The sequence below is a fragment of the Macaca nemestrina genome, chromosome 10, assembly GCF_043159975.1.
Source record: "Macaca nemestrina isolate mMacNem1 chromosome 10, mMacNem.hap1, whole genome shotgun sequence".
In the NCBI taxonomy this organism is placed as follows: Eukaryota; Metazoa; Chordata; class Mammalia; order Primates; family Cercopithecidae; genus Macaca; species Macaca nemestrina.
This window is the reverse complement of record NC_092134.1, coordinates 34895319-34923214: the sequence shown is the minus strand read 5'-3', so window position 1 is coordinate 34923214 and position 27896 is coordinate 34895319. Positions and strand designations below refer to the sequence as shown.

The 27896-nt window shown below is 39.2% G+C and overlaps 1 long non-coding RNA gene across 1 annotated transcript; it reads right to left on the bottom strand.

Moving 5' to 3' along the window:
* Positions 1 to 5411: 5411 nt before the first annotated feature.
* Positions 5412 to 27095, bottom strand: LOC112423417 (uncharacterized). Its single transcript, XR_003013887.2, has 3 exons — positions 26971 to 27095; positions 25382 to 25556; positions 5412 to 5769 (listed from the first exon to the last, which is right to left on the bottom strand). It is a non-coding gene; the product is annotated as an uncharacterized lncRNA (long non-coding RNA).
* Between the last annotated feature and the right edge of the window lie 801 nt (positions 27096 to 27896).

The following is a 27896-nucleotide window of genomic DNA, read 5'->3' as shown; positions in this document are numbered from 1 at the left end:
TGGATACAGCCACCAGGACCAAATGTGTGCTGAAGAGAAAAATCATGACCAGATTATTCCATCAGCCGGCTCTCTTCTTAAGAGATCAACACATCCTTAGCACTTGTTGAAAGAGGCCTAATTCCTGAAAATTATTGTTTCAAGGCTTAGAATCTTACCAAAAAAATAAATAAATAACTTCTTAGAATATGCATGTGGGGCTAAAGAGGAAAGAAACACTCCACCTCCTGGAGAAATGTAGGCCCCTCTAGAAATGCCTGGTCTGGCTCTGCTAGCAAGTGGCCATTGAGATCATAGAAAACTTCATGAACCGGGAACAAATTTGCCCCACATGCTCAGTGCTCACCAACAGGGAGGGGGGTACTTCCACATTTGGGGTGCTGCAGAGTCACCTTTGGCATCTCAGAATGAGTTTTAGAGATCATTCAGATTCTATTGCATTAGACCCGACATCTATATTTTAAACAAGCCCCCTGGTAGTTCAGATGGAGGTGATCTGTGGACACTTTAGAAACATCTCTATCCCTGTCTTTGAAGCAAAACAAACTAGATGCAAAAGGAAACATCCCCTCCGTGAGGCTCCCCATGATACTTACGTGGAACCCGGAAATAATAACGACATGTATGTCCTAGTACGAGCGTGAGGATTAGACTAGATAACACACGCAACAACTCAGAAATTTGCCTGGCCCATTGAAGGCATTCAATAAACGTCGGCTATTATTTTTATGCAACCTTTTATGAATGGTTGATTCCTGAGGCACAAACAAGCCACTAACTTCTTCCAACCCTTCACGTGAGAAGGTGAAAACCTTGACTTCAATTGACGTCTGTTTTTCTTGGTAGATTAAATGCCTTTCCTCCCTCCTTTATCTTGTGAACTCCTTGTGGATCTTGTCTTTTCAAGATTCTTTTCCAAACAATGCCTCTTCCAAGGAGTGTCCTCACCTTCCACAGGGCCAGCTCCTACCCTCTCAAAGGTGACCTGAGGACTCACACATACCTCCTTTTTAGGGCCTGTTGCGTGGCGCTAGAACACTTTGCAGACTTGTCTTGCCACTTGATTGTGACTGGCTCAGAGTAGAGTTCATTATTTCTCTAAATAAATGCTTCTGGTTATCTACTTGTACCTCCCAGTCGCCCAGTACAGCACCTGGAACCCACAGGTCTTTAGAAAATGTTTGGGGAACAGTGAAGGAAGAGAAAAGGAAATAGACTAAAAGATTGGATGTGACGATGGCTCTAGAAATGCCAAAGTCTGTGTCCAGAACCTAAAGTAGAGCATAAACCAACGCAGGGTCTCAGCATCCAGGTGATGAGGCTGGTTAAGAGCAGGGCTCCAGAGCCAGCCTACCTGAGCTTGGATCTAGACCCTCCCCCTTACCAGCTGGGTGACTTTGGACACTTAGTCACATCTCTGATCCTCAATTTCCTCATTTGTAAAATGGGATAAAAACCACTGATACCCTCACATGAGGCTTATGTGAGGGATGTATGTGAGGGTTAAACAAAATAAATAATAGGAATTATGTACACACAGGTAAGTGTTCAATAAATGTTAACGACTTGTTGTTACTAATGATGTAAATTGCAGGCTATGGAATCAGACAGACTTGAATTTAAATCCAAGTTCTACCACTTACTAGTTTGTGTGACCTTGGGAAAGTTTGTTACATTACATTTTGTAAACATCAGCTTCCTCATCTATGATGTGACAATAATACCTGTATCAAGAAAAGAATACACTTTAAAAAATGGTTAGCAGCCTGACGCCTGACACCCACCAAGTGCTCCACGAAGAGTCATTATCATCAAGGCAGTCACTACAAAAAGGGCAAACTGAGGCAGGGACCGAGAATGGAATCCAGATAGAACGTAGACCAGTGTCATGAGATCCAGCCAAAGAAATAGTGTCCTGGGTCTACTGAAAGTGGTCTGATTGTCTTCTACTCCACTTAATGCTTGTGGACAAGTACGTGTAGGGACTGCCACCTCCCAGAGCAGGGCAGAATGCTTCGAGGACCTGATATCCTGCCCCCTACCCCAGATTGGGCATCCTCTGCACTCCCACAGCTGTGTTTCCTCCATGTTGTTCTCAACTTAAATGTATCTATCTGGGCGTCAGTGTCATGCCTCACATCCTTGGCTTCCACACTGCCAGGCGTATTTAAGGAACTCAATAATGTTCATGGACTTGGCCTGGACACTTGAACAGCACGGATAGAAGATGTGTTGACATAAAAGAGTCTCAATCCCAACACAGGTTCTTCAGCCATCAATTTAATGCTGATGTCTACATGAGCTTGTGTCATTTATTTTGCTTTAAGAATTTTGAAATTATCTCCCCCACAGTTACCAAGCAAATAGGTTTCAACTCCTCGACCTTAGACTGCATAAGATTTCTGAGGTTCACAAACCTAAGGGAAAAGTCAAATTTCCTTCTGTTACTTTCTCACCTCCACACCTTGCTCCCAAAACATGAAGTTTCTAAAAAGTCTTTCTGGTGGCAAATCAGCTGTTTAAAAGTAGCTATTTTTAATAAAGTTTTCAAATCAATCTTCCCCCAAGAAGATGGGGAGAAGAAAGCAAACACATTGTTTCACCATCATATATACATACACACACGAAGAAAACTTAGTTCCTGTTAGTGAAGTCTATCTCTGTGTGTTTGCGAAAACTCAATTTGCAGCCAGGTAAAGTGATATTTATTTGAAGGAGCTTATTGCTGAAAGTGAATCATAAATCTGCTGGCTGTTGAGACTTCAAGGCAGGAAGAACAGAGGCAATTATTAGTCTGAATGTTCCACTGACGATATGAAATCTTTGTCTTTCAAAGCATTTGTTTAAGTAAGAAAAAGTTTGCCCAGCCTGGAGAACATTCTATTGTGGGAAATGAAACTTCTGAAACCTCCAAAGCTTATTTATATATTTGCTAGGATTCTCTCTGCCAACTTTCTCCTCTCCCAGAGCGTCCGTTAATGCTAAGAAAAGCCTCCGAAAAGCACACATTATAAGCAGGGAAAAATCTTAATGAATGCAATATATTTGGCAAATCTGTTTTATCTACTGAGGAGATTTCCTTCCTCTCTTCATCACTCATCTCTTTTGTTTCTTCTTTTTCTAATGTTGTTCCCCTTGATTTGTCCTTCTTCCTGTGGAATTCATTTTTCTCTCCTCCCAAAGATAAAAAATAGAATCCCAAACAATATCTTGACATTCATTCTCTTGCCATTGTGTTCTGTTTCTTTCTACCTACTCAATTTTCTTCCTTGGGAGAAGAGGGAGACCTTAAGAGCACAGCGTTATCTTCCCCTCTCTAGCCCAACCAGAGGAGACATATCCAGGGCAAAGCCAGCTCCCAACTATGCACAGGTAAGCTGTACACTTCATAGGTGGTCCTTGGCCAAGGGACACGGCAAGCTCACCTCCCGTGCCACTCAGCATGCCCCTCCCCTGAGCTGGTGTGTACTCAATAAGTACTAAGCCATCTTAGGGCCAGGCGCAGTGGCTTATGCCTGTAATCCCAGCAGTCTGGGAGGCCGAGGTGGGCAGATCACTTCAGGCCAGGAGTTCAAGACCAGCCTGGCCAACATGGAAAAACCCTATCTCTACTAAAAATACAAAAATTAGCCGGACATGGTAGCACATGCCTGTAATTCCAGCCACTCAGGATGCTGAGACACAAGAATCGCTTGAACCCGGGAGGCAGAGGTTGCAGTGAGCCGAGATCACACCACTGCACTCCAGCCTGGGTGACAGAGTGAGAATCCGTCTCAAAAAAAAAAGTTACTAAACCATCTTAATATAGGCCTGAACACCCCAGCATCAGCTGTCAGCCATAGAAAGCAAGTGTTTACTCATATAAGGCATTCCAAATCCAAAGTCAAAAGATTGGGAGTTATCTGGACAATTTCTCTCTGACACTAATAAGCTTAAGTGACAGCAGAATGTGTTTGTATATCTTTGTACACAATTTGATTCTTTCTATTGAAGCTGTGCAACCCAAGAATACAGCTGTGACCTGAGATTCTCTTAACACCTTGCTAATCAGAGGATAGTACCCAGGCCAGCAGCAGCAACATCACCTGGGGAGCCCTAGCCTCAGGCTTACTGAATCAGAAACTTTATTTTAACAAGATCTCCAGGTGGCTTGCTTGCACATCAGGGTCTGAGAAGCTCGGTTAACACCAAGCATAAAAGTGGCACCTGAAGATTGGGTTTGAGAAGTGAGGGGCTGCACCTGCTAAGCCTGCTGCTTCTGCTTTGTGAACCCTCTGCAGGGTGGTTGGTACCTCTTAGGTGTCACCATGCTCCCCATCCCCTTCCCTGACTCTAGTTGTTGTCACCTCTCCATCTGTTGGCTACACCAGACTACAAGGGCCTTGGTCTTGGTAACTGCAGGTGACACTTGTGCATGGACCAGCCATGCTCTTTCCTTCCTCCCGGGTCTGCCTGTACCTGTGTGAGCTGTTATCACAGAGACTGATAACTTGACATTTACAGTTTCTTTCCCAGAGAGGAACACAAGGCATTTCATGAAAGCTGCACATAATCCTTCTCAATCCTCTGTAGAATGGGGAGGGAAAGTGCATTTTAAATTCCATTTTGGTTATCCCACCTCAATGCTATTCTCTCCCCTTCTAGAATAAAAGAAAATAACTAAAGAGGCATTGCCCCCGGAGAAGTGTGTGTGTGTGTGTGTGTGTGTGCGCGCACGCAATAATTCTGAGTTTCAGGGAAGGCTTCTAGGTTGAAGTAACTTCTGAAACAACTCCAGATTCTTCACGGGATTTCTTCTGACTCTCAGATGACAGGCACTTATTTAGGTACTCCTCTTCCCCACACCTCAAGCCCTGGCTGCCCCCAGGAGCCCATATTCCCACGGGCACAAAGACTGGAGACAGTAACAAACTGGTCCCTTGAGCTTTGCCTCAGCTTCACCCTAAAACACAAACCCAAGCCACATCTTTAGCCTTTCTGCCAACAATTTCCCCACTCAGGTGTTCTAAGCACTTCTCCGAAGGCATTCTCATGCATTTTAGTTTCTTTTTTCTCTCTCTCTCATCATCCCAAGCAGCCTCCCTTATTAGGTGATTATCTTGGAATTACAACCTCTTTATTTCTTTTCTTTTAGGCCCATGAGGACATCGCAGGGCAGGGACTGACTGGTTCAAACAGTGAACTTCTCCCAGACAGCAAGGAGTCCAATCAGTTCACTGTGGTTTTCCCCATGAGTAAACACAGTCCCTGGAGGCCACAGCTCCTCTTCTGGACACCCAGCACCTTGGCCAGCCCAGTGAGGAAAGCAAGGTCTGGAAGCCTCCCAAGGGGTCACATCTCCTGTTGGGTCACTAAGTATTCACACCTCCTCCTAGCGACACCTATAAGTGCTGTCAGAGTGTGTACTCCCATACAGGCCTAAGATTTTTAATGCCTCCAAAAACAAAAATAAAGAGAGACACTCTTCTACCTCAACATGGCCACAAACAGAGTTCCACGTTAGCCTCCTAGAAGGGCAGGAATAAGGGAGGTGAAAATGGAATAGGTAAGGAGTAGGACTAGACAACTCAATGTCACACAGAGGTACTCACCATTTGTAGTTCATTGAATGAAGCATCTGGGTCTCCAAAGTCCTCTGGCATAGCCTCTTTAAGAACACAACAGTGACTTCCTGAACTCAGCACTGAGCCATCTAATATTCGCAGAGCTCTTCCTGCTTCTTTCTGAAGCCCCCATCCTATCACCAGATGATAGAAGCGCCTTCTCTCCCTGCCACCAAAATGAAAGTTGCCTCTCTGAAATAAAATCTTTCACCTGAGATTCCATTTAATTTAAATCCCGTTAATTCAGCTGATACAGAGATGTGTTACCAACAAGAAGGAATGCCTTTGTTTGACTGAGCCCCAGCTGGGAGGCATAACTTCGACTCTGGCCTTGTGGGCGATTTTTCTGTAAGCCTCGGGGGCTTGAAGAAAGAAATTCCAATTTGAATATCTTAAAATTCTTGGAAGGATCTGGCTAGCAATAGGGAGTGCCTTGCTTCCCACAGATTAACTCAAATGGACAATAAGATCAGTCCAAATGGTTCCTATGCATATTTCTGGAATAGTTCAAAATGGAATGTCCTTTTCCACAATGCATGTTTTAACACATTCTTTAAACCTACTAAAGAACAAAACCTAAGAATGTACTTCATTTTAGTCTTAATTCATTCCATAGTTAGAAGCTATAAGATTGGATGGAACACGATCTTAGATGATTATTATTTCAGTTATGTGCAAGAAATATTTGCTGTTTCCACTAAGTGCTTGGAGGCATCATGTAGGACACCAAAGTGTGAAACTCAGTCTGCTACATGTGGTTGTAACCCACATAAAGCCAGGCTGGTCTTTTCTCACCTAGAAGTCAGCCTCAAAGAAATACAGTCAAAAATAGCCAAGAAGCAATTTAAATCTTTATTGAAATCTATTGAAATTTACCCAAAGAGATCGCACTCATAACACACAGCAAAATGTATTGAAACCATTCCTCCTGCCACTTTCTCTCTACATTAATATCTTATTTGTGCATGTGTGTGTGCATTCATTTGCCACTGCACCTGCCCCTAAAGCCTCTCCTCTCCCTCCTATGCTCCCCAAATCTCTCAAATTTAACTGACACAAGACTTTTTTCTCTGCCTCTCTTCCCTGTGTCTGTATCTGTTACTTTTCTCCTGTCCGTAGCTCTCTGATATTTTCCATGTAAACCTGGGTGGTCTCTCTCAACTTCTCCAAGTCTCTTCAACAGCCACAATCATATACAATTGATCCTGGAACCCACCTGGCAAGGCCCTCTCCCTAGGAGAGGTCAGAGGGAGGCAGACTGCTTCTCCTCTGCGAGCAGAGGAAGGGAAATACTGTGACTATTTGAATTACAGTCTTTCTCTGCCAGAAGGGAACTATTTAATAAAAATTAATTGAATACTTATTTTTAAATCCTACCCAATATGAACTTTATCATGAAAATGGACATGGGCCCTGTCATCAAAGAGCTTACTCTCTAAGTAGGAAGGCAATGACCCAATAATTGAATAATTACTATTATGATGAGTGCTGCGGCCACCAGCAGAGTATGACTCTAATCCAGATGTCCCCTTAAGATGTCAGTTAAAATGGTCAAACACCATTGTGTATCTAGTGGAAAGTCCAGAGCCCTCTTCAAGATCTCTGCAAAATTTCTGCAGAGAGGCAGATAGGGGAATGGGACATGCTTTCCTGCCTCTGCTGAATTCTCTCCCATTTCCTGCCTCTGCTGAATGCTTGTTTTGTGTTCCATGCCTTGAGGTCAATCTTTTATCTTCCTGTCTTCTCACTCAAGCAACCGGGGAACAAAGCTTGTGATGTGTAGCAAAACTTGCACATTTCTACAAAACTTTTCTAGGTCACTGCCAGAAAGTTACATTTCTGCATGATACAGCAAATACTTAAAACTACGTATCGGTCATGTCTCATCTTGGAACTCATCATCACGTAGGGGATTTCTCACTGGTCTTTCTAGTCTAGCACTCAGTCCTTGACTTGCCGTTTCTCTGTCTTCTGTCTTTCTCTCTCACACACACACACACACACACACACACACAGAGAGAGAGAGAGAGAGAGAGAGAGAGAGATTGTCCAAGTCATTGCACATTCCTCTCACCCTATTTTGCACAAAAATTTAGCACTCTACAACCCTTATGTCTAAACTCAGTTCCAAGCCTAACCTTGAATAGCCAACACTTTCAAGTAACCAGATGAGCAAAAGAGCTAGCTGTGTGTTCAAAAGCAAAAAGAATGGCAAACTTATAGGATCCACCCTCCTATATTAAGTGACTAAAATAATTATACTAACACTGAGAGAGATAAAAGCTATCCCTACCTGTCCAAATAAGAAGATTAGACCAAATACTTTCTAAGGCCCACTAGATGATATGTTCTAAAAGATCAGGGACAGTGTCTGTCTTGTTATCTGCTATACCCACTATCTAGCACAGTGCTATCTTTCTCAACAAACAAGTGCTTTTTGAATAGTATATTAACATCGTTTTCAGTGCTTACGTTCTGTGAGTTCTTTAATATTTGCAGTTCTTTTACATTGGTTAGGATTATGTCAGCTATGAGTAACTGATGCAACAACTCGAAATGGGTTAAATGATAAGGGAATTATTATCACACAAAACGCAAAGTCTAAACATTAAGTTGTTTTAGTGTTAATCAAATCAGCATTTGGTAATATTTTCAATACCCAGGTTCTTTTTGTCTTTCTTCTTTTTTTTTTTTTTTTTTTTTTTTTGAGATACAGTCTCCCTCTGTCACCCAGGCTGGAGTGTAGTGGCACAATCTCCGCTCACTGCAACCTCTGCCTCCTGGGTTCAAGCAATTCTCGTGCCTCAGCCTCCTGAGTATCTGGGATTATAGGCATGTGCCACCACACCCAGGTAATTTTTTGTATTTTTAGTAGAGACGGGGTTTCACCATGTTAGCCAGGATGGCCTGAGTCTCCTGCCCTCATTATCTACCCACCTCGGCCTCCCAAAGTGCTGGGATTACAGGCGTGAGCCACTGCGCCCAGCCTGTCTTTCTAATCTACCATCCTCAGTGAGGTCCTCAAGAGTATTCCCTCATGACTGCAAATAGTTTTAGCTCTTTCAAATGTCATACCCACACACAACAATGCCGGTTTCCAGTCCTTCATCATGAGCAAAGATAACTTTCTCAGAAGCTACTTTGTAGACTTTACCTCATCTTACATTTCACTGGCCAAAATTACATTACATGCTCAGTCCTAAATCAATCAATGGCAAGAGACAAAACCTAAGACTTATCAGGATTCAGCTCTTGGAGCTAAAACTCCAAAGTCCTTGAGGAGCACAAAGCCCCTGAAGAATTTAGCCACTCTTTTCATGAACAAAACCTGGGTTCTGTTAGCAAAGATAAAGAAATGAGTATCTGCTAGGTAGTCAACAAACAGCATATGTCATAATTATGATCTCATCAAAAAAAGCCATTCCAAATGTGATAAGAATTGTTCTGAACACAGTACTGATTCCAAGTAAATGAGTAAGCCACTGAGATGCAGTATAGAGACTTCTGATTCCAAAATGGTGGTATACACACAAGCTGGCTTCCATCCCTATCCTCACACGCTACAGAAAAATAAAACCAATATGCAGCACTGAGATTATCACCAGTGATATCCCAGAACTCAAACATAAGGATGAGTCCATTCCTGAGGACACAGAGAAATTTAAAACAAAACTCGGAGCAGATAGAAAATCAGATTCTCATATCCTTCACTCCCCTCCCCAAATTTGCTCTACCCCAAACACATGGCAAATGTCCTTTGACTTATGGTTTCTACACTAGAAAAAGTAAGATAGAGGTAGACAACCAATTTCTCCACCATCTCAGGCTCTTTGGCAGGAGACCTGTCTATGCCTTAACCCACAGGAAGCAGTCTAACTACCTGAAGGGAGACATATCCCTGAGGACAGGCAACAAAAAAAGGGGGCAAAGTTGGACCACCATCTCTAGCCTTGAAAGCTCTGCTCTATAACTCAGCCAAAGGAGACACCAGAGGAGAGTGGCTGTTCAGCAGCACTATGCTGTAGGAAGTATGTTTCATAGGTCCCCTGAAAATGAACCCTTAGCCAGCCTTTCCATACTGTCAGGATAGGCTTTTTTGGGGACATTCCACATTCTAAACAGGCAGCACTCTAATTATTTGCTAGAGCCAAGACAAACCTGAGCTTTAGGCACCATCTAGTACCAAAAAGAAGACAACGGCCTAACAGAAAAAACATATACAAGAAATCCAACAGGTAAATTACAAGGAATCTCTAAGCAACATAACCAATAAAAAACAAAACAAGCCAGACAGAGAAAACTATAATAAATAACTAATTCTTCAATACAAAGATATAGACATCCACACGAAACAACAGGAAACCATGACCTCACCAAATGGACAAAGCAAGGAACCAGTGACAGATCCTAACAAGATGGTGATATGTGCGCTCTCTGATCAAGAATTCAAAATAGCAGTTTTAAGGAAACTCAGTGATCTCCAAAATAATACAGAAAATCAATTCAGAAATGTATCAGAGAAATTTAACTAAGAGATTTAAATAATTTTTTAAATCAAACAGAAATTTTGGAACTGAGAAATACATTCACTGACTTGGAAAATTCACTGGAGGCTCTCAACAACAGAATGAATGAAGCAGAGGGAAGAATCAGTGAACTTGAAGACAGGCAATTTGAAACTATACTTTCAGAAGAGAAAAAAGAATGAAAAGGAAAAAAGATTGCCTACAAGATATAGAAAATAACCTCGAAAGATCAAATCTAAGAATTATTGGTGTTCAAGAGGGAATAGAACAAGACAAATGGTTAGAAAGATTATTTGAAGATGTAATAACATAAAACTTTTTTTTAAAGACAGAGTCTCATTCTGTCACACAGGCTGGAGTACAGTGGTGTGATCTTTGCTCACTGCAAGCTCCGCCTCCTGGGTTCACGCCATTCTCCTGCCTCAACCTCCCAAGTAACTGAGACTACAGGCACCTGCCACCACGCCCAGCTACTTTTTTGTATTTTTAGTAGAGATGGGGTTTCACCGTGTTATCCAGAATAGTCTTGATCTCCTGACCTCATGATCCGCCCACCTTGGCCTCCCAAAGTGCTGGGATTACAGGCATGAGCCACTGCACCCAGCCAATAACAGAAAACTTTCTAAACTTTGAGAAAGATGTAAGTATCCAGGTTCAAGAAGTTCAGAGATCTCCAGATTCAACCCAAATAAGACTACTCCAAAGCATGTAATAATCAAACTCTCAAATGTTGAGAACAAAGAGAGGATACTAAAAGCAGCAAGAAAAGGGAGCAAATAACACATAAAGGCACTCCAATTTGTCTGGCAACTGACTTCTCAATGGAAACCATACACACCAGGAGGGAGTGGAACAACATTTTCAAAATACTGAAAGAAAAAACCACCAACAAAGAATACTTTATTCAATGAAGCTATCCTTCAAGTATGAAGGATAGTCCTTCCCAGACAAACAAAAGCTAAGAAATTCACCACCAGACCTGTCTTACAAGAAATGCTAAGAGCAATTCTTCAATCTGAAAGAAAAATCCACTAATGTACAAAACAATTTGAAGTTATAAAACCCACAGGTAAAATTCAGAACAGAGAAAACCCCAGAATACTCCAATACTATAATAGTGGTGTGCGATCCACTTATAACTCTAGTATAAAACTGAAAAGACAAATTTATCAGAAACAATAATGGCTGTAACAACCTGTCAAGGGCTAAGCAATATAATAATATGTAAATTGACACAACCAAAACTCAAAATGTGAAAAGGTGTTAGAGTTCAGTGGTTTTTGGGTTTCTTTTTTTTACTTTTTTGTTTGTTTTTATTCTCTTTTTATGATCTAAAATAAATTATTATCTCTTTAAAGTAACTTCTTGTATCTATAAGATCTTTTTGTAAGCCTCACAGTAACCACAATGAAAAAACCTATAATAAATACACTAAAAATAAGAATAACAAAGTAAAACATATTACCAGAGAAAATCACTTAACCACAAAGTATGACAGTAAGAAAGGAAGAGAGAAGACCTATAAAACAAACAGAAAACAAGCAATAAAATGGCAGTAGTAAGTCCTTACTTGTTAATAATAACACTGAATTTAAACGTACTAAATTCTCCAATTTAAAGATATGGAGTGGCTGAATGGATAAAGAAATAAGATCCAACTATATGCTGCCTACAAGAAAGCCACCTCACCCATAAAGACACACACAGACTGAAAATGAAAGGATAGAAAAAATATTCCATTCAAGTAGAAACTAAAAAAAAAAAAAAGGTCAGAGTAGCTACAGTTCTATCTGATGAAAAGGACTATAAGTCAAAGGCTGTAAAAAGAGACAAAGAAAGTCACTATTTAATAATGAAGGGGTCAGTACAGCAAAAGGATATAACAGTTATAAATATGCACCAAACACTAGATCTCCCAAATATATAAAGCAAACATTAATGGATCTAAAGGGAGGTACAGCCTGCAATAAAATAATAGTAGGGGACTTCAACACCCCACTCTCAATAATGGACAGATCATCTAGACAGAAAATCAACAAACATTAAAGTTAAACTACACACCAGATCAAATAGGCCTAACATTTATAGAACATTTTACCCAATTGCTACAAAATACACATTATTTTCATCAGTACATGGAACATTCTCCATAATAGACTATACTTTAGGCCACAAAACAAGCTTCAACAATTTCAAAAGAGTGAAAACCATACAAAGTACCTTTTCTGACCACAATGGAATAAAATTAGCAATGATAACAAGAGGAACCTCAGAAACTACACAAACACATGGAAATTAAACAACATGTTCCTGAATGACCAATTGGTCAATTAAGAAATTAAGAAGAAAACGTTAAAATTTCTTGAAACAAATGAAAATGTAAATATGCCATACCAAAATCTATGGGATACAGAAAAAGAAGTACTAAGGGAGAAGTTTATAGCAATGAACACCTATATAAAAAAAAGTTGAAAGACTTCAAATTTAAAAACCTAATAATATACCTCAAGGAACTATAAAAACAAAAACAAACCAAACTCAAAATTACCAGAAGGAAATAAATAATAAAGATCAGAGCAGAAATAAATAAAATTGAGACTAAAAAATGCAGATCGAAAACATAAAAAGTTGGTTTTTTGAAAAGATAAAATTGGCAAATCATTAGCTAGACTAAGAAAAAAGGGGAAAAGACACAAAGAAAATATGAAACAAAAAGAGAAGATGTAATAACTGAGACCATAGAAATCTAAAAAATAATCAGAGAGAATTACAATTACATGACAACAAATTTGAAAACCTACAAGAAATGGATAAATTTCCAGACAGATACAAGCTACCAAAATTGAACTATGAAGAAATAAAAAATCTCAACAAACCAATAATGAGTAACAAGATTGAAGCCATAATAAAGGTCTCCCATCAAATAAAAGCCAGGATCTGATGGCTTTACTGGTGAATTCCACCAAACATTTAAAGAAAAATGAATATCAAACCACCATGGCACACATTTACCTATGTAGCAAATCTGCAATCCTGCACATGTACCCCTGAACTTAAAAATTGAAGAAAAAATAAAATAAATTAAATGATAATATTTTGCATATATTGGGTTAAATGAATATCTATTAAAATTAATTTCACCTGAAAAAAAATGAATACCAATTCTAGCAACACTCTTCAAAAACTGAAGAAGAGGAAGTACTTCCAAACTCATTCTATGAAGCTCTGATACCAAAACCAGACAAGGACACACACATACACAAAAAATAAACTACTAAGCAATATCATTGATGAACATACGTGTAAAAATCCTCAACAAGATGTTAGCAAACCAAATTCAACAACATATTTAAAACATCATTCACCATGATTATGTGGGATTCATCCCACATAATTATATTGATTATTGATACACAAATCAATAAGCATAATATATCACATTAACAGAATCAAGAACAAAAACCATATGATCATTTTAATAGGAGCTGATAAAGCACTTGATAAAATTCAACATCCCTTTATGATTAAAAAAATCAACAAACTGGGTGTAGAAGGAACATACTTCAAAATAATAAGGGCCATATATGACAAAGCCACAGTCAACATCATAATGAATAGGGAAAACTTCAGAGCCTTTTCTCTAAGATCTGGAACAAGACAAGTATGCTCATTTCCACCACTTTTATTCAACATAATACTGGAAGTCCTGACCAGAGCAATTAGGCAAGAGAAAGAATAAAAGCCATCCAAATTGGAAAGGAGGAAGTCAAATTAAGTCTTGTACACAGACAATATGATCTTATATTTAGACAAACCTAAAGACCCCACTTAAAAAAAATTAGATCTGATAAATATGATAGAGTTTTGACTTATAAAATCAACATACAAAAATCAGTAACATTTATATACACCAGTAGTGAACAATCTAAAAAGAAACCAAGAAAGCAATCACATTTATGATAGCTACAAAGAATATTAAATACCTAGGAATCAATGTAACCAAAGATGTGAAAAATCTATTCAAGGAAAACTATAAAACAATGATGAAAACACTGAAACAAATTGAAGAGGACACAAAAAAATTGAAGAATATTCCATGCTCATGGATTAGAGGAATTAATATTGTTAAAAATGACAATATCATCCAAAACAATTTACAAAGTCAATGCAATCCCTATCAAAATACCAATAACATTCTTCACAGAAATAGAAAAAAATCCAAAATTGATATGAAACCACAGAAGACTCCAAAAAGCCAAAGGAATCCTGAGCAAAAAGAACAAAGCTGGACTACCTGACTTCAAAATATACTACAAACCTAAAGTACCAAATCAGCATGGTCTTGGAATAAAACAGACACACAGACTAATGAGACAGAATAGAGGGCCTAGATATATATCCATGCATTCACAACAAACTCATTTTTTATAAAAATGCTAAGAACATAGAATGGGGAAAGGAGAGTTTCTTCAATAAATGGTGCTAAGAAAATGGGATAACCATATTCAGAAGAATGAAACTGTACCTTCATCCCCCTATCTCTCACCATATGCAAAAATCAAATCAGAATGGATTAAAGACTTTAAGACCTAAAAACTGTGAAAATACTAAAAGAAAACACTGGGGAAATGCTCCAAGTCATTGGTCTGGGCAAAGAGTTTTTATGTAAGACTTCAAAAGCACAGGCAACTAAAGCAAAAATAGACTAACGAGATTACATCAAGTTAAAAGGTTCTGCACAGAAAAGAGAACAATCAAAAAAGTGAAGAGACAACGTACAGAAAGGAAGAAAATATTTGCAAACTATCCATGTGACACGGTATCAATAACCAAAGTATATAAGAAACTCAAACTTAATAGCAAAAAATAATAATAATAATAATAATCTGATTTTAAAATGGGCAAAAGATCTGAATACACACTTCTCAAAAGAAGAAAATCAACAGCCAACAGATACATGAAAAAAATGTTCAGCATCACTAATCATCAGAGAAATGCAAGTCAAAACCACAATCAGATATCATCTTACCCCAGTTAGAAAGGCTTTTATCAAAAAGACAGGGAAAAACAGATGCTGGCAAGGATATGGAGAAAGGGGAACCCTAGTAAAATGTTGGTGGGAATGTAAACTAATATAGCCACTATGGAAAATAGTATGGAGCTTCCTCAAAGAAAGGAAATCAGTATATTGAAGAGTGTCTGCACTCTCATGTTTATTGCAGCACTATTCACAATGGCCAAAATATGAAATCAACTTAAGTGTCCATCAGTGAGTGAAGGATAAAGAAAATGTGATACAGCCAGGTGTGGTGGCTCATGCCTCTTCTCCCAGCACTTTGGGAGGCCAAGTACTATCCTGACCATAGTAACCTAAGGTCAGGAGTTCAAGACCACCCTGAATAACATGGCAAAACCCTGTCTCTACTGAAAATACAAAAATTAGCCGGGTGTTGTGGCGGGCCCCTGTAATCCCAGTTACTGAGGAGACTGAGGCAGGAGAATCACTTGAACCCAGGAGGCGAAGGTTGCATTGAGCTGAGATTGTGCCACTGCACTCCAGCCTGGGCAACAGAGTGAGACTCCATCTCAAAAAAAAAAAAAAAAAAGAAAGTGTGATTATATACACAATGGAATATTTTTCAGCCATAAAAAAGAATGAAATCCTGTCATTTGTAGCAACATGGGTGCAACGAGAGGTCATTATGTTAAGTGAAACAGGCAAAGCACAGAAAGATAAATATCCCACATTCTCCACTCATATATGGGAACTTAAAAAGTGGATCTCATGAAGGTAGAGAAGAGATTGGTGGTTACCACAGGCCAGGAAGGGCAGTGGGGAGGAATATATAAAAAGAGTTTGATTGATGGTTACAGATATACAGTTATATAGAAGAAATGGGACCTAGTGTTCAACAGATCAGTAGGGTGACTATAGTTAATATTACTTGATTGTACATTTCAAAATAGCTGAAGAGAATAATTTGAATGTTCCTAGCATAAAGAAAATATAAATATTTAAGATAATGAATATCCCATTTACCCTTATTTGCTCACGTGAATGTATCAAATTATCACATGTATCCCAAAAATATTTTTAGGTAGCAATATAAATAAATAAACAGAGTGAACCACCGAATAACCTAAACATGTCAAATATTGATGCATTCATCTCTTTTACTACAAGCCTTTAATAATGTTCTGCATGCAAAATAATTGAGTTTTAAGAGAGTTAAAGATTGTCAATGTCTGTCTCCTTTACTTTATTTAGGACTTCTGTTTTAATTGAAAACTTTTCAGAGGAATCTATTCCCATGCCTTATACCAATGGCACTGAGACAAACAAAAACCACATACAATGGATTATACCAAATTCTAAGCTTTTGTGTTTTTGTTTTTGTTTGTTTGTTTGTTTGTTTTTTGAGATGGAGTCTCACTCTGTTGCCAGACTGGAGTACAGTGGCACTATCTCGGCTCACTGCAACCTCCGCCTCCTGGGTTCAAGCGATTCTCCTGCCTCAGCCTCCAGAGTAGCTGGGACTAAAGGCAGGCGCCACCATGCCTGGCTAATTTCTGTATTTTTAGTAGAGGTGGGGTTTCACCACATTGGCTACGATGGTCTTGATCTCTTGACCTTGTGATCCGCCTGCCTCAGCCTCCCAAAGTGCTGATATTACAGGTATAAGCCACCCCACCTGGCCTTTAAGTTGTTTTTCATTTCAAATACTATATAACGTCGTACCTTAGAAGAAGTCATTATCTTTTGGAAGTTTTTCTTCTGGATATTAAAAGAGAACTCCTAAGAGCTAGTCATTAACAGTAGTGAATACAACAAACATGGACAGGCACTGAGGCTACAAGTATAAAGTGCCAAGCCACATAGTGGAGTTCCAACAGGGAAGACAATCCATTTCCACCAGACTTCATGAATCAAAGACTCCAATCTAATTGGACCAAAGCAGGACTTTTATTGACTTATCAGAACATTCTTTGTGATTCCCCATAAACAGGAAACTTCTTTCTGATTGAAATTTTGGTATCATCTTCTTTCTGAATTTTTATTTTTTCAGAAACAGCAAAAAGTTTAAAGGCTTCCTACTTGCTTGCCAAATAGCACAACATGATAAATATGACAGCACCCAAATTACCATTAGCAGAGTCCCAGTAGCTCACATCTGCTTGCGGAGTTCCCTTTACAATCAATCAGGTGTATTGAAAAGGTCTTTGTGATGCAGAAGGGAACAAAAGTCACCTGTGTTTTTCAGTTTACTCTAATTTGTACACCAGATATAATTTGCTACTCCGCAGGTCTCTCGCTCAAAGAGGTTCAAAACAACAAAAGTAAAAATAATCACTGCTCTTCTGAGAATGAGATAAGTGATAGAGAATCTAGCTGTGATCAGCTGGGAATTACATTAAAGCTAAACCAGATGCAGGAGCGAAGACTTTCAGTGGAGGAAAATGCCTTTAAGTTTACCCACTGTAACCCCTCATTTCACAGACAAAGAAATGAGACCAGTGGCCTTGTGGTTAACAGGGCTAATTGGAGACAGAGGGTGATTTCATTTCCTCCTCAGATGAAACTAGACTATCAGTAAAGGGATATGAAAGGTATAAATCCTCCAAGCGTATAAGAACAGGAGAGGAGACAATAGATGCCAGACCAGAGAGGGACAAGTGGCTGTCACAGACTTAGCAGACAGAAATCTGGGAACTGCCTCCGGAAGGAAAGGCCACTGGCAAGAAAGTCTGCTTGTACCTCTGAACTTCAGAAAGACATAGGAATTGGCGATACCAGGTACGTCTGAAGGGGTGAGAGGTGGGGATGAAGACCTAGAAGATTGATTAAAAGTCAGACTGAGGAGCTGGGAAGTCCCCTAGGTCCCCTTCGCAATTCAACTCACAAGGAGATTGTTCATTCTCCACTTTGGCAGAAGGTTGGAAACGGTGAACCAGAGAAGCTTCCACACTAAGGCAATGGAGGGAGGCACGAGGCACGGCAGGCGAACTGGACTGAAACAGTAATTACGACGATGATTACAGTAAAACATGTACTTTATTGAGCTCTCATGACATTTCACATTGTAAGTAGTTTATATGTATAAACTCATTTAACCTTAACAATAGTCCTATAACGTGGGTACCATTAGTATCCTAACGAGGCAGGAAACAAGTTCCACAGCGAGTCACAAGTGACGCAGCACAACGCTGGAAACAGCCAGCCTGATTTTAGTCTGATTGTTAACAATGGACTCTTATGCCTTATGGTTTCCAGAAAGCCATCTTTCAGTTGCACCAATCCAAAGTAATCAATTAGATTATCCATTCTTAGAGAAGTCAGGAAACCACTGAGGAAAGATCTATAGGCCCCTGCCTGACCAAAGCCACCAGTCAGCCAGACCAACCAAGCACCCAGAGCTTTTACTCAACTCTGTAGAAGCTTAACATTAAATATGAACAGACAGCCAAGGAAACAATAGGCTTGAAGAAAGTCTCTAATGTGAAAAAGAAGAACCTAAGCAAATGGGAAAAAGGAAGTTCAGAGAAAACAGAAACAATGATTGTAGAGAAGAAAAACTAAAATGAAACCAGTATATCCTCAGTGAAATAAGATATCGTATCCAAGAAACAAGTGCAGAGTGCTATTTTAAAATTAATAAGTATACATGTAATGAGAAAAATATTTTAATTTTAAAAAAACAAATTTAAAACTCTAATGAGAGAATTAGCAGTTAAAGTTGAAGAAATTAGAAAATAAAAAAACAGATGATAGAAAAGATAAGAAAATTATATAATCTATCTAGGACCCCAATATCTTATTAATAAAAGTCCCATACAGAAAAGGGAAGGAAAGAAATTATCAAAGAAATAACACACGATGCTGGGTGCTGTGGCTCATGCCTGTAATCCCAGCACTTTGGGAGGATCCCAGGAGTTTAAGACCAGCCTAGGCAACATAGTAAGACTCGGTCTCTAAAAAAAAGTAAATAAATAAAAAATAAATAAATAAATTAGCCAGGTATGGTGGTATGTACCTGTAGTCCCAGCTATTCCAGAGGCTAAGGAGGGAGGATTGCATAAGCCTGGGAGGTCCAGGTTGCAGTGAGTCGTGATTCTGCCACTACCCTCCAGCCTGGGTGACAAAAAGAGACTCTGTCTCAAAAAAAATTAACAAATAAATAAAATAATAATAATACTTTAAATTGCACAGAACTGAAAAAAAGAAAGGGCCTATTGAGTGTCCAGCATAGAATGACAAAAACAACTCCAGTGTATATTTTTACAAATTTTCAGAATATCAGGGATTAAAGAGAAGATCCCAAACACTTCAGAGAGAAAAAGAAAAAACGTACAAAGGATTTAAAATCAGAATGACATTGGATTTCTCAAGAGGAACTCTAGAAGTTGGCAGACCAGAGAGAAATATCTTCAAAATTCTGGAGAAAAACTATTTCCAGACTAACTCTTGCTATTTATTTCTGCAACCTCTGCTCTGCCTGACCCTGCCCTGCCAAATCTAACTTGTACTCAGCTTCAAATCAGGATGAAATTAAGCCTATTCCTGGGGGGTCAATGAACTGCCCACCCTGACTTAGTTAGGATGGCAGCTCCAACCAATCCCCTAATTCCACCACTGCCACTGTCACCATCCCAGGGAATCCAACCCGTGTAACTTTTCGGTGGCATCCTTTCTGGGGATTTTCATAGTCTGTAGCAGACCCAGGCTATTCCACGTTCTTTTGTTTTGTTTTGTTTGTTTTGTTTTGTTTTGTTTTGTTTTGTTTTGTTTTGTGACAGGGTCTTGTTCTGTTGCCCAAGCTGGAGTGCAGTGGTGTGATCTTAGCTCACTGCAACCTCTGCCTCCCAGATTCAAGCGATTCTCATGCCTCAGCCTCCCAGAGTAGCTGGGATTACAGGTGTGCACCACCATACCTGGCTAGTTGTATTTTTAGTAGAGACGGGGTTTCACCATGCTAGCCAGGCTAGTTTCGAACTCCTGGGCTCAAGTGATCTGCCCCTTGGCCTCCCAAAGTGCTGGAATTACAGACGTGAGCCACTGCACCCAGCCTATTCCACCTTTTATAAGTTTCTAAAAACTAGTCTTTTGGAACTAGTAAATTAATTTATGTATCTGTATTCTATTGCTGCGGCAACCAATTACCATAAACTTAATGGTATATAACAACCCAAGTGTATTATCTCACTATTCTGTAGATAGAAGTCCAGGTTGACTAGACTGTTTTTTTGGCTATGCGTCTCCTAAGGCTGAAGTCAAGTTGTCAGCCAACTGGAGAGCTTACCTAGAGCTTCGGGAGAAGAATCTGCTTTCAAGCCTGTTCACATTGTTAGTAGAATTTGGTTCCTAGCAGATGTAGGGCTGATGTTCCTGATTCCTTACTAACTGTCAGCCAGGAACCCCTCTCAGCTCCTTGAGGTCCCTCTCCGTCCTGCATACATAGCCCCCTACTTCTCATGGCTGGCAACAACACATCAAGTCCTTCTCACACTTTGAACCTCAGTGCTTCTGCTGCCGCATCTCTTCTGCTTCCAGCCAGAGAAAGCGATCTGTTTCTGAGGGCTTATGTGATTAGGTTGTGCCCAACCAGATAATCCAGGATGATCTCTCTATTTTAAGATCTGTAACCTTAAATACATCTGTAGAGTTCCTTTTGTCATGTTACATAATATAGTCACAGATTCCAGTATAAGACATCTTGGAGAAACCATTCTGTCTACCACAATTTCTAAAGGAAAACCCAATTTCTTATAGCAACAGATAAATCTAGCCAGTCCCTGGCCCCTCACGTTGGAATGGAAACATTTACACTTTTGTATTTTTTGATAAGAACAGTGATTAGTAATGTAACAAAATTTTCTGAGTGCCTACAATGTGGCCAACACTGTCTAGGCCGTGGGAATTCAAACATGATTAAGAAACAAAGTCCACTCTCAAGATACTCACAATCTAGCAAAGGAGACAGAAAAATAAACATAAGATATGTTGAAAAGATACCTGAAGATAAACTCAAAATTTTTTTTAAAGCACAGTAGTATGGACCAATCTGGCCTTGGGCACGGGGCAAGTGTCTTAAAGGAGATAACACTGAATTGAATGTTCAAGGATAATCGGGAAGAACTAAGGGGTTTGGGAAGAGGGAGAAGAAGGAAAAAGGCAGAAAAATATAAATATTTACATATATATAAACACATATATTTTAAAATACAAAATATACAACTGAAAGCAGCAATTCTTCTCTTAAACGTTGTAGGATTTTCTGGACAGGACAAGTTCCTAGAGAATGGTATGAATATTAAAGAAAAGTGTAACTTCTCTAATAATTTGACAGCATATTGTATTCACACATGCTTCGAACGTTTTCTAGATACTTGCATACATGACATGTTATATTTCATCAGTCCTGTGAGATTAGAACAGCAGATATTGTTATTTCCATTTTATGGATGTGAAATATAGAGTTCAGAGGAATTAGGGGTTTTATCGGAGATGACCCACTTGTCACCTGATGGGACTCAGCCAAAAACCAGGCCTTCCAGACTCAGAAAGTCCAGTACTTATTTCATTGCAGTGTGAAAGTTCTGTCCAAATTTATTAAGCTCTTTGCTTCATTTTTAAATGCATGTGATATAATTATGGATTTATGAAATCCCAGAAAAGAGACCAATTGATTCTTACTTTTTGCCTTTGAGCTTATTGCACAAAGAGGAAGCAAAATTATATTCTCACTCAGACATTATTGCTTTGTTGATTTTCATGTTTCCCAAAATGAATAATTTTTGTTGTTTTAACACCCCATCATTAAAGAAAGAGAAGATCTGATCTGTGGAAGCATCGTGATTGTCGCAGGGAAGCCTCCTAGAGGAACATGCGGGCTATTGATATTCTCTCCTCAAGCCGGAAGCTGTCTCTAGAGATCCATGAGAAACACGGAATCACAACAAAGACTGGAAAACAAATTGATAGAATCAGAGATGGCTGCAGACCCGTGAATAGCTTTTCACGCTGTCGCTGTTTCAGTTTAGATTCAGACTTAAGTTTTGCAAATTGATGGGGGAAAAAAATCTAGTTTTATCTCAGCATTTTACTTTCCAGTTAAAGACCAAAGTGTAGGCTTCTACATTCAAAATGGTTCCTTTTTGTTGCTTTGTTAAAGAAAATCACAAAGCGCCTTTAAATTTTTCCCCCTAAAGAGGCCCATATATTACATTGCAATATTGGGAGCAAGCTCAAAAAAGAATATGACTTTCTTTGTACAGAGGTTTTAATATTTTCATAAAGATCCTCTCTTCAACTCCTCAAGCATTTGCCTTTCATTTTGTTTTATTGAATTAGGCTGCAAAGCACTCGAGCGTGAAGCTCTTTGTCATCTCTAACCAGGCTTACATTGATTCCACGTATCCGTGTGCCTAGTCGGGGTTTATTAATCTATACATCTATTCCACTGAAAAAGAGAACTCTCTAACTTATTATGTAAAAGGATAAACCACCTCCACAGCCCATTTGCATGCAGGTATGCTTAAAAGTAGATTTGTTTCCTCAGACTGAGAGCTGGCTTCTTTAACAGCATTAAACCAAGGGAAAAATGAAATTATATTATGATTTCTCATGGTGGATTATAGTACAACCATGACAAAAGCAGGCCAATAATTCCTTTTCTATTTCCTTAAATATAAACACATTTTAATATAAAGAGCTCCAGACAAGTATAAGCAAGACTCTGCACACACATGCCCTCAAAAATGCAAATCACACCGTTAATTCACCACCTGCTACTCATTCAGGTCAGAGTGCCCACAGCCAAAGCAGAGGATTTGCTGAGGTGGCCAATGGCTTTATCCAAGTGGCCAAACAACTTGTTTTCCTCCTAAATATTACTCCTCCCAAACACTGAAGAGAGAAATGTATAAAATGGGCAGCAAAATAAGCAAGAATTTCAGAGTCAGAAGACCGTGGCTGTTGTTTATAACAGGTTGTCAGCTTAACTTCTCTTCAATGTTTTTGCACTTGAAGCAGGATAACTAAATAATATGTGCTGATAGCCCTTCCCTTAGTCAAAGAAAGTTTTTAGGTATTTCTTAAGCTTCTCCTTCACCTGATTTTGATTCAGAGGCAACTTCTCTACTACAAAGGACAGGTATCTGGCTCATCCATTCTATAGATATGTGTTTAAATGAACTTAATGTTTGTGATTCCCAAAAATTCATATGTTGTAATCCTGACCCCCAGTGTGAAGGCATCAGAGATGGGGCCTGTGGAGGTCACTTGGTCATGAGGGTGGAGCCCTCATAAATAGGATGAGTGCACTTACAAAAGTGATTCCAGAGAGCCAGCTTGTCATCTTTCCATCATGTGAGAATATAATGAGAAGACAGCCCTCTCTGAACCAGGAAGTAGCCCTCAGCAGACACCAAATCTTCCAGCACCTAGACCTTGAACTTCCCAACTCCAAGAACTGTGAGAAATAAAGGTCTGTTGTTTAAGCCACCCAGTCTATGATGACTTGTTACAGCAGCCTGAACTGATGAAGACATTTATTGAATGCCTCCTCTGTGCCAGGTCCTAGTCTGGGTGCTCAGAGTACGGTGATGAGCAAGCCAGATGAGATCCCTGTTGCCATGGAAGATGGACTGCAAACACATGAATGACTTAGAAAACTTTAACACAGTAAATTCTATGAAGAAAATTCACCATCACAAGGTGAAGACAATGACTGACGGAGCAACATTACATGGGGTAGTCAGCAAAAAATCTAAGCTGAGATCTGAATGAAACAAGTCAGTCAAAGAGGGGAAGTTGTCTAGGCAAGACAACAGCAACAGCCTCAATGGTGTCTTCACTGCTTGCATATGTTGTGTATATGAACTTTCTTTTGCACCTCCTTCCCTGCATAACACATTTCTCAGATTTTTCTGAATGTGTACATTGGGATTCCACCTCTCCATGGACTCTTCATCTCTAACTCTTCCTTCATCCTTCCCACCAGGAGGAAATGCCTTTCCACAAAGACTATTTTGAACCCTTTTCTTATCCTATTATCAGTCCTTCTCTAGGTTGTTTTAATCTAACTTTGAAGAATATATTGGTTAAAATCAAGAATTTTATTATTACTTGAATTTTTTTAAAAAAAAAAGCAAGCTTCAGTAACAACTACGTATTCCTGTCCCACAGTCCCGAACTGGAAAACTTGATTTTTTTGCCCTTTACCCACAGCATGTGTAAATGAGGGATTGCTTCACCTACCCTATGTAGCTACCATTTCTCCACCTCAAAGATACAAAACTGTGGGCCTCTAATCATAGAAAATCTTGTGAATCAGTCTCTTCTCACACTGCTATAAAGAACTGCCTGAGACTGGGTAATTTAGAAAGGAAAGAGGCTCAATTGACTTATAGTTTTGTATGGCTGGGGAGGCCTCAGGAAACTTACAATCATGGCAGAAGGCAAAGGGGAAGCAAGGCATCTTCTTCACAAGGCCGCAGGAAGGAGAATGAACTCGAGGAACTACCAAGCACATAAAACCATCAGATCTCATGAGAATTCACTCACTATCATGAGAACGGCATGGGAGAAACTGCCCCCATGATTCAATTACTTTCACCTGGTCTCTCCCTTCATATGTGGGGATTATGGGTATTACGTATGGGGACTACAATTCAAGATGAGATTTTGGGTGGTGACACAGTCAAACTATATCACCTTGTTTACATTTTACACATAATTAAAATTTTTCTGCTTTTTGCAAATGTGTTCCATCTCTCAGTTTGATTTATTTCATTGGCCCCATATCTTAAAGGGGCTCTGTTCAACATTTGGTATTTGATAGATCCCATGGGTCTTTGTTGCCGACAATGATGCTGCCAGCTCCAAGGCTTTTTATAGACAGATGCATATGTGTCCCTAATTGCTTTTCTTCTTAATGGGAATTCGATGAGAAAAGTTCTTAGATATTCTAAAACATTAATCATAAAATAAGTCCCTGTCCCAGAATTGTGCTCAAAACCTTAAGTCATTTTAAGATGTGTCGGCTGGGGTGTGAGTTTTGTCCATCCTTATATTTGTTGAATATAAAAATCAATAACACCACTACTCTGCACATTTATCTAATGTAATAATCAATATCAATACCTTTCCTGATATTTACTTAATATAATAATCAATAACAATACTGTTTGTTTACTTGATGCCATTGACCAGGGTAGAAGACCAAATGTATGTGCCTTATCTACCCTATTTACCTGCACACTGGGCCATCCACTGCTAACATCTCTTCTTTGTCCTGCTTCCCACTCTCCAGACCTGAGCAGAACATCATCCTACTTCTCTTTGCTCTGGAAGGTGACAGTCAGTACACTGACATTTTGGAGGAGGCAGCCAGCATTGATGGAACCTCTGTCTACATTATTCTAGGTACTGTGAAGGAAACAAATATAATATAATTCACCTCTATATTTGTTAAAGTAACACTAGCTACTACCCTGAGAAGCCCTAAGACCCTGGAGGCTTAATACGTGGTAAGTTGGTAAGTTGGTTGCTTATCCTCTAACAGCATAATGTAGTTATTACTTGTTGGTGGAATATTTTCCTATAATACTTCAGAGACCTAAGCCCCTTCCATCGCAGATTTGCCCTCCCCTAAATCCCTCAATCCTCTACATTCAGCCAGTATATAGGAAAAGAACATAGAGGACCATGTGTAGGATATTTTATGTCAGACCTGAAAGTAGTGTTCATCACCTCTGCTTATATTGCTTCAGTTAGAACTCAGCCTCATGGTCACATCTAACTGCAAGGCAAAGCAATCTGAGGACATGGTCTAACTATATGCCCAAAAAGAGGAATGGATTTGAACAGTTAGTCAGTCTCTGCCACTATCCCACCCTTGAGTTGCTTATAATTCAAAGAGGAAGACAAGATGAAGGATTATACATATAATATGTGAGGGATCACTAGAGGCAGAATTAGTCAGTGAAAAGTTTCTAAGGAAAGAATTTTAAAATGGGTAGAATAAGGAGATAAACATAAAGAGTCATCCCATGAAGTAAAACAATGCAGTATGAGCAAAACTAGAGGTAGAAATAGGCACACATCGGCAGGGGAATGTGAAGCAGTCATTTTGACAGGTGCACAGAGTCAATGCCAGGAAGCAGAGAGCAACATATCTGGCTAAGGAGAATAGGATGAAACCACCCCAACTAAGACCACTGACTCCTCCACCTCAAACCTGTGTTTGCCTTGCACTAGAATTCTGCTGGTCCACTCAAAGGTACTTTACTACCTTTTTATAAGTAATCTCTAAATCTCAGCTGACATTTCACGTCTGACTGGAAAATGTAAGCATTACCCAGAGAATGTCCCTCACTAATTTTGAATTTTTCAAAGAACAAATGAAAAGTAATTGGCAGATTAGAAGAAACTGGTATAACCTAAATAACCATTACACTTATGAATCAAACTACAAGTCTTTGTGATACAACAAAGCTAATAAGTCACGGAGAACCACATGCTCCAGTCAAAGATATACATAGGAGTAGATAATTAAATGTCTTGACCAGGGACATGGAGTTACAGCAAAAGCAAAGTAGAAATAAGATGCAATAGTTCTTTCCTTGGTTCAACCTCTAAATACCTAAAGAATTAGGAGGACCACAGCTACAATCCAATCCACCCAACAAATTCAGAAGTTCCTAAAGATTAATTCAAATGTGGTCGCAAGGAAAGCCCTTATAGGTGTGTATTTCTGAACCTACTTATAAGGACTCTTTTTGCCATGGGAACATATCTCTCTCCCACCTGTACTGATGTTCCAATGTGCTCAAATACTCACCTTATTGAAATGAGAACTACATCAACTCCAATATATTTTGTATACAAATTAGGACTGTCCTGTCCCCTTGTAGAAATTTTAGGATAAATCCCTTTTGGTGATTTTGAATAATTTTGAAAATCCAAAGAAAGCTATGGCTCCTGTCACTCCCTTAATCCCCTAGATAAATTCACATACGCATATAAAAGGTATTTCAATTATATGTAAGGGAAGCATTCCTGAGAACCTCTTATAACTTAAAATCCCTATTTTTCAGCACCAATTTCCCTTAGGAACACCATAGACTCCTATGAGGCAGCACAACACTCTACAAAGACTATTTGCTTCCTATAACAACTCAAATTTCCCAATTTTGCAATTAAGGAAAATAATGCATAGAGAATTTAAGCAACTTCTTACCATCACCCACCTCGAACTGACAGAGTAGACCTGGAAGTCATGCTGTCTATGTCTAAAGACCTTGGAAATACATATAACCAAAGTGAGACGCTGCCCCCACTCCCATCCCTCTTCTAGTAATATATCCTTTCTACCAAAAAAGAAAAAAAGGAAAAGGAAAAGGAAAAGAACCTATTCTATCTTACTTCCAAAAACTTCAGAGTGGGATCAAATACTGTGCCTCCTCTCTCCCAAACTCAATCCAGGCTACTTATTTTTATTCTTGTGCTATTTAATTATTAAACTAACAATCTGGATATCCCATTGTTTCTTCATTTTTAACCTCCTTGAATTTCAGGTCTTACATTCAAGACAAAGCCCTCCTGGACCTAGTAATGTTTTACACTCTCCAAACACTGTCACAGGAACAGCAGCATTCTTCTCTTAATTTGTTGCAACTCTGGAGTCCCTAAGGTTTGCTGTCAGACATCTCACTGATTGGAGAAAGAAAGACTATAATCAAAGCTCTTTCTGTCCAAGTTAATAAA